The sequence below is a fragment of the Eptesicus fuscus genome, chromosome 13 (assembly GCF_027574615.1).
Source record: "Eptesicus fuscus isolate TK198812 chromosome 13, DD_ASM_mEF_20220401, whole genome shotgun sequence".
Lineage (NCBI taxonomy): Eukaryota > Metazoa > Chordata > Mammalia > Chiroptera > Vespertilionidae > Eptesicus > Eptesicus fuscus.
Window position 1 is genome coordinate 75685304 of NC_072485.1, and position 12581 is coordinate 75697884.

General features: G+C 51.3%; 1 protein-coding gene across 1 annotated transcript in view; it reads left to right on the forward strand.

Moving 5' to 3' along the window:
- ABTB2 (ankyrin repeat and BTB domain containing 2) overlaps positions 1-12581 on the forward strand; it is a 141068-nt gene that overhangs the window by 15502 nt on the left and 112985 nt on the right. The window lies entirely within an intron of this gene.

Consider the following 12581-nt stretch of genomic DNA (forward strand, 5'->3'; position numbering starts at 1 on the left):
GCTCCTTGGAATTGGAATTTTACCCAAGAGGTTAAGGTTTTTTAGTGCTTCCCATGCCCTGTGGTCCTTTCACATCCTTCACTTTGAGAAATGAGCCCAAGAGAGCCCTCAGTGGGATCCTGGCAGAGGGTGGCTTTGAAAGGAGTGTCCCCTGAGAAGAGAAGGGCCAAGAGGGGCGTCTCAGGGTCTGAGAACCTGACGCTAAACCCTGTCTCCACTACTCACTTCCCTAGACTGTACAGGTAATTATTTAACCTTTCTGTGCCCTAATTTTTCCATCTGTAAAATGGGGATAATACTAGAACTTGCCCAGCATGGTAGTTGTGAAATTAAATGAGAGGATGGGGGCAGGGGGAGGTGGGGAAGGCAGTTAGCTCAGGGCTTGGCATATAGCAACCCCCAGATAGAAAATGTGGGTGCCACACTCATCATCCTTGCGTCCAGGCCATGGTATTGGTCCTTTCACATCCTTCATGTGTCGTTTGCATTTTCTACCTGAGGGTGTATTGTATGTCAATCAGAAGAAGTGAGTCAGAGGATCTTCGCTCTTTCATGTGAACGTCTAAGTTAAATTGTGTACCGTGGGCCTCCACGTGGTCTTTCCCCTCCTTCCCTTCGTTTTTTCCTTTCCAGGGATGATGGGGGTGAAGAGCGTGAATCTATGCAGTTGTCATTTTAGTACCTTACAAGGTAACCACCAGCCCGCTGCCCTCCTGCTGGTCTGGGCTGTGTCCCCGGCACCACCCAGCCCAACAGTGTAATCAGAGCTGGATTGTTTCTGTAGGATTAGTTTGTGGTGTGAAAGGCCCATGCAGTTATGTAATTGCCACTCTTTTGCCCACACCCAGAATGTGCTAAATCTGCCCCTTGCAAGGAAAGCCAAATAGCTTGGAGCCATTTGTAGGGAATCCGACTATTTTCATCACAGCTGCTACCAGAGATGGGCTTAAGTCGGAGGACAGCCCAGGCCATGGAGAAACGGTGAGGTCCCTACTTCCCTTCTGCAGGTGGGTCTGCTGAGGGAGGTACCAGCCTCCGAGACGAAGGAGGGGTGTGGGGCCAGGATATTGCACTGTGTGTGGTCACTTGTGTACCGTGGGCCCCTCGGCGGGACCTCCCAGGCGGACAAAACCGTGTCCTTTGTGCGGCTTCCCTGGCGCTGACAGATCGCTCCTGGTTAATGGGCAACTCGGACGCTTCTTCGCAAAGAGTTGCTTTGTTGGCTAGGCATGCTGTGCCCTCCACCATGTTCAGGATGGCCCCTCACCCCTCCAAAGGACTGTGTGTGTGTGTGTGTGTGTGTGTGTGTGTGTGGTGGGGGTGTGCACGCACATGCGTGCGCATACATACATACCTGTTACATGAGCCCACACATATCCTCCTCCTCCTTAAAATGCAGAAAATTCTTTTTTAATATATTTTTATTGATTTCAGAGAAGACGGGAGAGGGAGAGAGAGATAGAAACATCAACGATGGGCGAGAATCATTGATCGGCTGCCTCCTGCATGCCCCTACTGGAGATTGAGCCTGCAACCCAGGCATGTGCCCTTGACCGGAATCAAACCTGGGACGCTTCAGTCCGCAGGTCGGTGCTCTACCCACTGAGCCAAGCCAGCTCGGGCAGGAAATGCTTAACTCGGTCATTTCCAGGCCTGCCAGGTTGCTGAAACATCTCGAGGCACATCGTCTAAAACGCTTGAAACAGTGCCTGGTATTTAAGTGGCCGGAATGTCGGCCATTATGGTGATGATGAAGTGACGACTATTTGGAGTGGGGGGCAGTCTTTGGGGACCCTCCTGGTGGTGTGATGAGGGAGCCCACTCATATGTGAGGTGAGCACACCGAGTATTACAGCCGGAAGATCAAGGGGCTTTGGCGACACATCCGGGTTTACCCCGGCTCCGCTGACTTTTTAAAGTGTGATACTCGGCAAGCCCCTCCGCCTGTTCATCTTGTTCTGTCCTTTATTCTGTAAAGTGGGGGTGACAGCAACACCTGCCTTGTGGGGGTGTAAAAGCGAAATGCAGACATGTAAGCAGAGCTGCTCACCAGGTACCCGGGCTCAGCTGGCAATGGATAAAGGGGAGGAAAACCAGGAGTTGCATGAACCTTAGCAGTATCCTTAAGCAGGGGGGTAGATCAGTCTCAGGAGATTGCATCCAACAGGATACAGTTTTTATGAGGTTAAATTTGAAAAATGTCCCGAAGGGCATCTCACAGGCACAGCCAGCACTGTGTGGAGGAGAAAGTGAGGGGCTGGGAAACCCGGCGCTGGCTGTGTTGTGTGGGGAGAGGGGGAGGGACGAGCTGGGGGCGAGAGGAGGATGTGGTTAAGAGGTAGAGGCTGTTGAGGCCCTCGCTTTTGCTTTGGAGGTGAAGTGTGCACCTGAAGTTAAAGTCCGGCTGGTTCTCAGTAGGTGTATTGATCTGTTTATTGTTATTATCATCCCGGGAACCCCCTGGATCACGCCAGAGGCCACCAGCGACGCCGTGGCGCTTCCCTGTCATCGGTGCACAACACCCCCAGCCTGTGCTCTTGGGCCTCCGCCAAGTGGCCTCCCCCCGGGGCCCTCGGGACAGCAGGGACGTGGAAGGTGCCTTGTTCTTAGGTCCATGCAGGGCTTGGGCACACGCTCCCGTGTGTCAAAAGGAGAAGAACAAAGACGGGGTTGTTCGTGCCCTCGCCGTGCCAGCTCTCAAGGCTTTCATTAGAACTGAGTTAGGAACCTTCGTGCTCGCCAGGGGCCTGGCTTTCCCAGGGAAGGAACCGTGTGGGTTGGACCTGGTGGTGTTTGCCTTGGTCTGAGCTTAGACCTCTCTGCCTTCGCTGCCGCGCCCGAGCAGCGAGCCTGGCCTTGGCCTGTGGCTTCGCTTTACCTGCAGAGTTCCCTCCCCTGACAAAAAGGGGAAGGCTGGGGGGCATTTGAGACACCATCCGTGTGCATCCAGGTCCCCGGCATCGGGGTGCAAACCATCCTCATGACCTCCGCTCTCCTCTGAATTTCACAGAGGAGAGGAGGTAAGAGCACGGGCGTTTTTGTTTTTGTTTTTTAATGTATTTTTATTGATTTCAGAGGGGAAGGGAGAGGGAGAGAGAGAGAAAAACGTCAGTGATGAGAGAGAACCATTGGTCGGCTGCCTCCTGCACGCCCCCCACGGGGGACCGAACCCACAACCCGGGCATGTGCCCTTGACCAGAATCGAACCTGGAACCCTTCAGTCCGCAGGCCGACGCTCTATATCCACGGAGCTAAACCAGCCAGGGCGAGAGCACAGGTTTTGAAGTGATGGAGACCTGGTTTCAATTTGGGGACCCCTCACTGTGTGGTTTGAGGTAGAGGCATGACTTGTTCTTCCTGATTTTAAATTGCCGCGTGTGAAGTGCAGGATCTTAAACGTCATTCGGCTTGATGAAGTTTTACCAGGCGCACACCTGTGTAACCTGCCCAGGTCAGGATCGAGATCCACCACGCTCCCATCCCAGCACAGGCCCTCACGGCCCTTCCCTGATTCTGACTTTTGTCGTCATCCCTTAGTTTCGCCTGTTGTTTTGTGTGTGTTTTTTTAACTTCTAGGGGTGGGTACATTATCAAACCTGTCTGAGCCTCGGTTTCTTTATTTTTAAATGTAACATTGCGATCCTCGTGTCGCTGCGTTAAGAGAAACGAGACAGTAAACAAGACAGCACGTGTGAACTGTTTGGCGAACAGCATGTAATCGGTAAAGCTGTTCGTTGTTTATCGTTGTGGTGTTTGACTTCAGAGCCTTTGCCTGCTTCTCACCTGGAGGCGCAGACCTTTTCCCTGGAGCTGACTGGGGTTCCTGTGTGTCCCGTGCCCTCCGTGCCCTGGGACCCACCGCACACACTTCTGCCATTGTCCCACCCGTGGCTTTCAGGGTTTCTTACTGAAACCAGTTCTTCTTGCTTAATAAGGCAGAGGAAATGGGCAGGAAAGCAGAGTTCTGCTGCCCTTGCTTCTCTTTCAAAGAGGGTCTGTTTGCTCTATTAGCAAAATCAACAGAGGCCTTGCTGCAGAGCTGGCTGCGCTGGGCCTGCTCTCCGGGGGCGGGGGGGGGGGGGGGGGGGCGGGGGGAGGAAGGGGGGTGCCCTGGACACGGGATTTGCCCAAGTGCCAGGTTTCAGAAGCAGGGGAGTAGCCACCTCTTCCACTTCCTAAAAACAAAAACAAGCAAAACAACAACAAAAACCAGTCCTCCACTGTGGTTGCCTAAAATGCTCCAATTATCATTGAATCGATACCTTAGGTCAGTGGTCGGCAAACTGTGGCTCACGAGCCACGGTTTGCCGCTCTGTTGACTAATGAGTTTGCTGACCACTGACCTAGACTCTCGATTCCAATAATTACAGGCTGCTGTTGTCCCTTGTGATTGAGCCCCTATCCCAGTGGTCGGCAAACTCATTAGTTAACAGAGCGGCAAACCGCGGCTCTCGAGCCGCAGTTTGCCGACCACTGCCTTAGGTCGAGGAGGAGCATGAGTATCGAGTTGGGGGGTGGGGAATTTGTGGGGGGGGCGGAGCATACTTGAATGATGTGTCCCTTTGACCTTAATCTGAATGGTTTTTCTCGCGTCGAGAAGGTAGAACTTGTCCCTGGTGGGTGCCGGTGGAGAAACGGGAGGCGGAGTGAGGTCGCGAAGGCCAGTCCCCTGCACTGTGCTGTGGTCTAGGGCGAGGTCTGCCCACAGGCCGTGCTGCACCCATTTCAGAACACCCACTTGAGGTCAAGTGTTGTGTCAGCACACAGGTGAAAAGTTACAGTCCCTGCCCTTCAGGGAGGAGCTGGGAATCAAGAATTAAAAACGCATTGGTACTACAGCCTTTTATGGGCTAACCTTGGAAGCCCAGGGCCCCTAAACCAGGTTGGGGCACAGGCCTGGGGTTATCACAGGCCTAGGGGTGGGGTCCTTTGGGTTGAGATCTGAGAGATAAACAGAAATTAGCCCCCAGACATCGAAAACATGAGACGCCCATCAGTGTGACCTTGGGACACATTCCCAAAGATAACTTCTGTAAACCCCGTAAATGAGATTTTGTATTGACTCAACTACTTGACACTTAAAAAAAAAATTTTTTTTATTGATTAAGGTATTACATATGTGTCCTTATCGCCCCATTGTCCCCCCACTTCTCCCCACCCATGCCCTCACCCCCCTGTTGTCTGTGTCCATTCGTTAGGCTTATATGCATGCATACACGTGCTTTGGTTGATCCCTCCCCCTTCCCCCGACCCTCCCCTACCTTCCCTCTGAGGCTTGACGGTCTGATCGATGCTGCTAATGGCAAGACCATTGATTTTTAGCCCAGCAACCTTACAGCCCCTCTACCCTGAGCCGTGGAATTTTGAATACTACATGGGTCTGGTAAGAGGCTTTCGTGTCCCTGGGAGATGGGTGAGAGGGGCTGGTGGGAGATCCACTTGTAAATAGAAGATTTTATTCGTAAGAGTTTATGAGCAAGAGCGTAACCCTGCCACAGAGCCAGGAGAGAGAGAGACGTTTGTTATGGAAGAAGATACCCGCTTGGCATCCCTCTCGCGGCCAGTCGTTGCGTATGGGGCCGGCACGCCAAATTTCTCCAGTTACCATGGGACCCAGACTTAGACAGGAAATCATGGTAGGATGGGAAAGGGTCCAAAACACACACGGCTGGTATACAGGCCGCAGTTAGAAAAGAGAGTCCGAGAACAATCTATCTATTTTCCCGAACGAGGACTGCGAGATGCAATGGGGTTGTTTTTCCAAGACTCCTTACGTTTTATGGACCCGATTTTCAAGCTTTAATTTTTTCCACATGAAGCCATGCTCGGGTTATTTGAAGCGGCCCCTTTTGTGTGTTTGCGGGGAGCACTTCTGAGGCTTGTTCTGTGTGTTTTCTAGAGCTTCCAAACTGAGAAAGCACCCACGTCCCTCCAGTCTCGGGGGCGGGGAGGGGGGTGCTTTCCTCGCACTGGAGGGTCTCTCTCTGGTTTTTCCCGGCCGTCCCGTGGCTGTGAGCGGCTGTGGAAACCCGGCGCCCCCTCGTTTTATGGGATGTGTGAGTGGAAACGGGGAGGGGTCCGCGGTGAGGCGGCACTCCTCACGGCTGGGTTTCTTGGAAATCTCTGCTGCCAAGCCCAGCAACTGAAACTTCTCATTCATAAAGCAGCACATTTTCATCCTGCCTGTGAAGTTGTTAAAAGAAATTGGAAAATCAGGAAGGGCTCTGAACTTGCACTTTTGCAGATGTTGCTCTGGAAAAGTTCAGAAGGGGCCTGGCTGTTCGTAGCTTGGGAACCGCGCCAGGCCTCCAGGGGCCCTCGGATAAGTCACTATGGATAGCGTTTTGCGTGAGCAGCCCCGATAATATTTCTTGGGGAGTGCGCTAAACCGTTGATGAAATGACAGTTACGGGGTTTATACACCTGTACCCACTGACCTCTCTCTCTCTCTCTCTCTCTCTCTCTCTCTCTCTTCCTGGTCAGGTATAATTTATTGGTTGAATTAATTTCATTGAGCTTATTGTCTTGACCACACAGTTGGACATTATTGTTATGGCCAGTTTAGGAGTGAGAGCTGGTGACGATGATACTCTCTACTATGGACACAGTGCTTTGTGGTTTTTACACGAGACTTTCACATTCTTTCTCATTTGATCTCACAACCGTGATAGCTAACACAATTGGGTCTTTACTATATACCAGTGGTCGGCAAACTCATTAGTCAACAGAGCCGAATATCAACAGTACAATTGAAATTTCTTTTGAGAGCCAAATTTTTTTAACTGAAACTATATAGGTAGGTACATTGCTATTAACTTAATTAGGGTCCTCCTAAGCTGGCCTTTCTAAAAACTCAAGGGGCCAAAGAGCCGCATGTGGCTTGCGAGCTGCAGTTTGCCAACCACTGCTATATACCAGGTATATTGCTTAACACTTTACAAACTTGACCTTCTGTCATCCTTAAAAACCACCCTTTGGCCCGGCCGGTGTGGCTCAGTGGTTGAGCGTCAACTTAGGGTCACCATTCGATTTCCGGCCAGGGCACATGCCCAGGTTGCAGGCTTGATCCCCAGAGTGGAGCGTGCAGGAGGCAGCCGATCAATGATTCCCCCTCATCATTGGCGTTTCTGTCTCTCACTCCCTCTCCCTTCCTCTCTCTGAAATCAATAAAAACATATGTATTTTTCAAAGTTCTGTATCAAGTCGCTTTTCAGGTTGCAGACACATTTCAAGTTGATTATAGCAAAGGGGCTTATTTAGAAGTCCTGAGGGAAGGTCGGCTTCAGGGCTTAGGGGTGTCTTTGGGACCCTGCTTTCTCTTGTTTACTCCCTCCTCGGGGTTCTGCCCCCGGGTTGGCCCCCTTCTCCAGCAGCCTTTCTCTTGTGATTATAAACTGCCTGCAGCAGCCCCAGCTTTCAAGCCTGGTAGCAAAGGAAGCAGGTCAGCTTCCGGGAGGGCTCAAACACAAGTCCTGAGGCGAGTCTCCTGGGCTCTGATTGGCCCACCTTAGGTCAGGTGCCCACCATTGAATCGGTCGGTCGCAGGAGGCCAGCAGCTGCTACCCACGCTGGGAGCGAGGACTCGGGAGCATTCATGGTCTGAGAACCCTCACTGGGCTGCGGATAGAAGAGGAAAGGATGGTTGCTGTGCAGACAAGATGCTGGGGCTGGGGCTGGGGCTGGGGCTGGGGGTGGAATGGGAGGTCCAGAGGGAAAAGGAGAATGGAAAAGCCCGTTTTAGAGAGAAACACCTCTGCCACATTAGGCTGGACAAGGGTAACTTCTTTATTTGAAGAGAGTTTCAACCAACCATTAACGAGAACAAGAAGCTCGTAAGTATCTTTTTGTCGCAGCTGTTAAAGCAATTATTATTTATGATAGTCGCTGATTTCAGTGTATATTTGTTCTGAGGTAACCTTTCTTCTCTGGACGAAAAGCACTTCTTTTGAAGGCCTCTTAACTATTCCGATTATAGGGAGAGGGTCGTTTACTAGTAGGTCCTAACTAGCTGGGGGCTGGGCTCATTTCTCTCATGAAGACAGAAATGTAATACCTTAAATTATGCCCGATGAATTGAAGTGCCACTTCTCTTTTCTTCCCATCTGTCTCCAACTCAACGGCAGCTTGGCCTGCTTCACGTTCTAGTGGGACCATTCGCTCCAAGCTGCGTGTTGTCAAACATCAGACACGTTCATCTCACAGATCCTTGTTTTCAGTCCGCCGCAGATGCAGCCGGACGGTGTGACACGTTCAGAGACCACAGGCTTTCAGGATCTTGGATGGCTTGGTGGCCAATTTGCTGTTTATTTCAGAACTAAGCCAGACAAGGAGGGGTGTTATTCAGTGTTCCTTTCGAAGTGCCTGCAGCTAACTAGATCCAGAGAGTGGGAATGTTTAGCCAACAAGGGTTTCTTGAACGCCCGCCCTGTGGCCGGCATCTTGTAGGCACCATGGAGGACACAAAAGGGGCGGTTTCTACCCTGGAGCAACGCGTGATCCCGTGGCAATCATCCTAGGGACTGTTTATTCAGCAGGGACTCTGTGCCGAGGACTTGGCATCCATTGTTTCATTTCATCATCACCCCTCCCCCCCCAGTAGGAGGGCAGAGGGAGCAACAGAGGCTTGGAGAGGGGAAGCCACCTGCCCCAAGCCGCCCCGCAAGCACACAGCAAAACCAAAGCCCACCTCCCTCCCACCCCGTGTCTGGATGGAGCCTGTCATGGCAGGATTTCTCACCGTCAGAACACGAGTTCTCCCCTGATAGCAGACTTCATCACTCAGGAAGCCGCAGCCGGGGAAGAAGGAAGGTTGCCTGCCTGCCGAGGCCCAGGCCTGTCCAGAAGGAGGGCACTGGGTGGGCCTCCCGCCAGCCCGTGCGACCCACTGTCCCTTCCATCTGCCTGACTTCTCTGACTCCGAGCTGTTGTCTGCAGCCCAGGCCGCAGTCAGATCCTCACTCTAGGACTGGGCGGAACCGGAGTTGTCCGAGGGCTGCTCGGACCACCGTGATCTCAGTATTTTCACACCCTGTACAGGATGACACGTTGGAGAGCGCCAGCAGCGTGGGGGTTGGAGGTGTTAAGCAGACGGTGAGGCGTTGGGGCTGGGAGGCCAGCCGGCAGACGGAGCGCATCCTAGCCATACACATACTCCGCTGGCGGCTTGTTTAACCCAGACTCGGCCAAGGGCGTAGAAGCAGAAAACACAATCCAGAACCCTTTCTCCTGGGCAAGATCACTTGGTTTTTAAAGTTTTGTTGTTGTTTTTTTTTTCTATATAGTTTCTCTTGGGAGAAATATATCTAGGAGAGAGGGAGGAGTGGAAGTAAGGGAATGTTTTGCCCCGGATTTTTTAACAACAGGGTGTAGAGCCCCATGTATAGTATGATGCTATAGAGTTCGTTGAGAATGTACCCCAAGGAACAGGGGTATACTCCTGGGCAGTGGATGGCTTTTTCCAGCAAGGCCGCTGACTCCTGTCACTTTTGGGATTGCTCTCCCTCAAAGCTGACTGAGATGGGAAGGGAACTGGGAGTGAGTGAAGAGGAAACTGAATGTACCTGGGACTGGCAGTGAGAGCCAGGCAGCGCCTCTCCGGCCGCTGTGGGCGATGGGGTCCTCGGGGGGCAGGGCAGAGAGAATCTTCCCACCCATCACCCACTAGCAACATCATCTTCTCTGGTGTTTCACTTAAAAGCCAGCTATGCAATGTCCCTCTTTATCCCTAGCGAGAGGCCCAATGCACGAAATTCGTGCAAGGGGCTCGGCCCTCACAACCCCGACTTCCTCTGGAAGGTCATCCGGAAGGATGTCCAGAAGGTCGTTTGGCCGACTGGTCTAATTAGCATATTACACTTTTATTATTATAGATAACCTGCATTTGCTCTGAAGCCTACTTTATCTGCAGTCCCTTGTCGCCACTTCAGCTTTCTTTGGATACACGTTTGCATAATCTGTTTTTTCGTACATTTAATTTTGACTGTCTTATGTCCTATACCAAGTGAGTTTTTCTGGTAAACTGCACTTCGTTGCATTTTTGTTTGTTTTTTTATCTAGCCTCATAATCTCTCTTAACTCGTGTGTTTAGATTATTTACATTTGATATAAATATTGATACATTTAGAAACAGGGTCTACTATTTGATGTTTGGTTTCTATTTGTCCCCGCCCTCCTTTTTTATTCCTCTCTTTCCCCATTCCTGCCTTTAGACTATTTAAACATTTTTTTTTTGTATTCCATTTTATCTATTTTTGACTGTATCTCTTTGTGTCATGTTTAAGTGGGTGCCTTATGGCTTAACAAATACATACTTAGGTTTTCCCAATCAGCTTAGAAATCAGTATTTTCCTACGTCAAGTGCAGTGCAGAATACTCACCACCATACAGGTGCCTTTGCCTCCATGTAAAATCTAGCTTTGGAGGAAACCATTCTAACCCATCAATCAGCTAGTGTAGAGAGAGGAGGAAGACCTGGAAGGAAGGAAGTGTGGTTTGATCTCATTCATTCATTCATTCACTATCAGTCACTCAGCACCCTTTATCCATCATCTGAGAAGCAACGGAATCCCCTCCCTTCTGAGTTGTATATGTCAGACTAGACTTAGTCGGAAGAGTAGTAATAGCTAACTTTTGAGCCCTTACTATGTGTCATGCATTGTTCTAAGTTCTTTACAGGCATCTGTAATTATTCCCACAACCCTAGCTGTGAGTCCTCTACTTATCTGCATCTCATAAAGGAGGAAACTAGGGCACTGAGAGTTCAGCTTGCCTAAGGTCACCTCCCCGGTAAACAGCAGACTTTGGACCCATTGATTTCCTCCCGTTATCAGAGGATCTCGGTGGGGGAAGAACACACTGGAAGGTACACAAACTCCCAGCCTGCCTTGGGGACCTTGGATTCTCTACCAGGTTCAGACCTTCCTCCGGCCAGAGTCGTTGTCTCCCTCTCCTCCTGTAAACGTTGATAGGACATGTGCTCTGTGCCAGGGGTTAAGCACATGGTACCAAAGCTCCGAAAATGGGCCTTGAATCTGAGGTCAGAGCCAGAAGGGCCTCTACATGAGGCCCAAGCAGTGCCCTTTTCAGATGTGGAGTAAGAGTTGGGAGGGGTGACGTTGGTAGAGGCAGAGCCCGGACTGGAGTGGGCCTCCTGACTCCTGCTTTTGGTCTTCCTGGCAGAAGGGGGTGGGAAGCTGAAGAGGGGCGGAGCTGGAAATTCTGATCCGTGACAGGGACAGCCAGCCGTCCCCCCGGGGAGCCCTTCCAGCATGCCAAGCCTCAGAAGGCTTTGGCGGCGGGACCATGCTGTTGAATAAGCTCTGGAGGCTGACCCAGTGGTCTGGCCGGATCCCACAGCCAGGCCGAGGTTTCGCATTTCCTGAAGAGGCAGAAATAGACTTGAGAAAGCACTGCTGGGAGAGGAGCTTTGTCACACTGGCACCTGTTTTTAATCGCAAGACCTAGTATGGAAATGGCAAGTAGATATCACCTCCTCGACCAAACATACCTAGGTTGGGGGTTCAATTCCCAGTTGGGGGCGTGCAGGAGGCAGCTGATCGATGTTCCACTCTCACGTGGATGTTTCGCTTTTTTTTACCCCTCTCTCTCAAAATCAATTTTAAAATCTTAAATAAAAAAAAATAAATAAATAAAGTTATCATCTCCAGGGCAGAACGACCATGACACTCTGAGCAAAGGGTGGCCGGGTCAGAGGGCAAGGATTGCCTAAACCAAGTCACTCGGCGTGAAGAGGTGTCATCGGTGACGTGTGGAACCAAGACCAGGAGTGTTTTTATGAAACATCTGAGAACCCCACACTGTGAAATACCAAGGCTTCTCCCACGCACTTCTGCCTGGAATCGCCCTGTTGGTTCTGTAGTTGGCCGCCTGTGGAGCCCTTGACCTCTCTCCTGCACGATGATTCTAGAGCGGATACGGATGGGGACTGAGGGTTATTCCCAGATCTTTTAAGTTCTTTCCCACGTGCCTTTCGGGGCTTCCCCGCTGAGGTCATTAGCGTATGGAGCCTGGGAGTTGTGTCCTAAACCAGCGGTCGCCAACCTTTCGGACCTCACGGACCACCGGTTGGCGACGGCTGTCCTGAACGGCTCACACACCCTGGGTCTCCACTGCCTGAGGCACATGTAGACCTTGGTGTATCCTTACTGCTGGCAACTAGGAGAAGCCCAGCCGAGCCTTCTTTGGCCTTGGAAACTTTGTGTGCAGTTTTTACGGTTGCAGCTTTATCACGTTCAAGCACACAGCGTATTTAAATGGCTCTGTTCAGAGGCTCACAGGTTACCTGTGACGTTGGGTGTCGGCAGCACCAGTGGAAACAGCAGCCCGGCCTTGCTCTTTCCACCCCTCCCCCGCCTGGTGCATTAGTAGTTGATGATGAAATATTGGTGGCAGACACATGTTTGCTCCAGGTCCCTGACTTACGACTGTGGGTTTAGGGGGGAGCAAGTGAGCAGAACATCAGAGAAGATCCAAAGTGTGTCTTTGCCTCCCAAAGGATCAGCAGGCCCAGGCCATCGGCTGGGCTGGACCTGGAGCTGAGTTTAAAATGAAATCATTTCTAG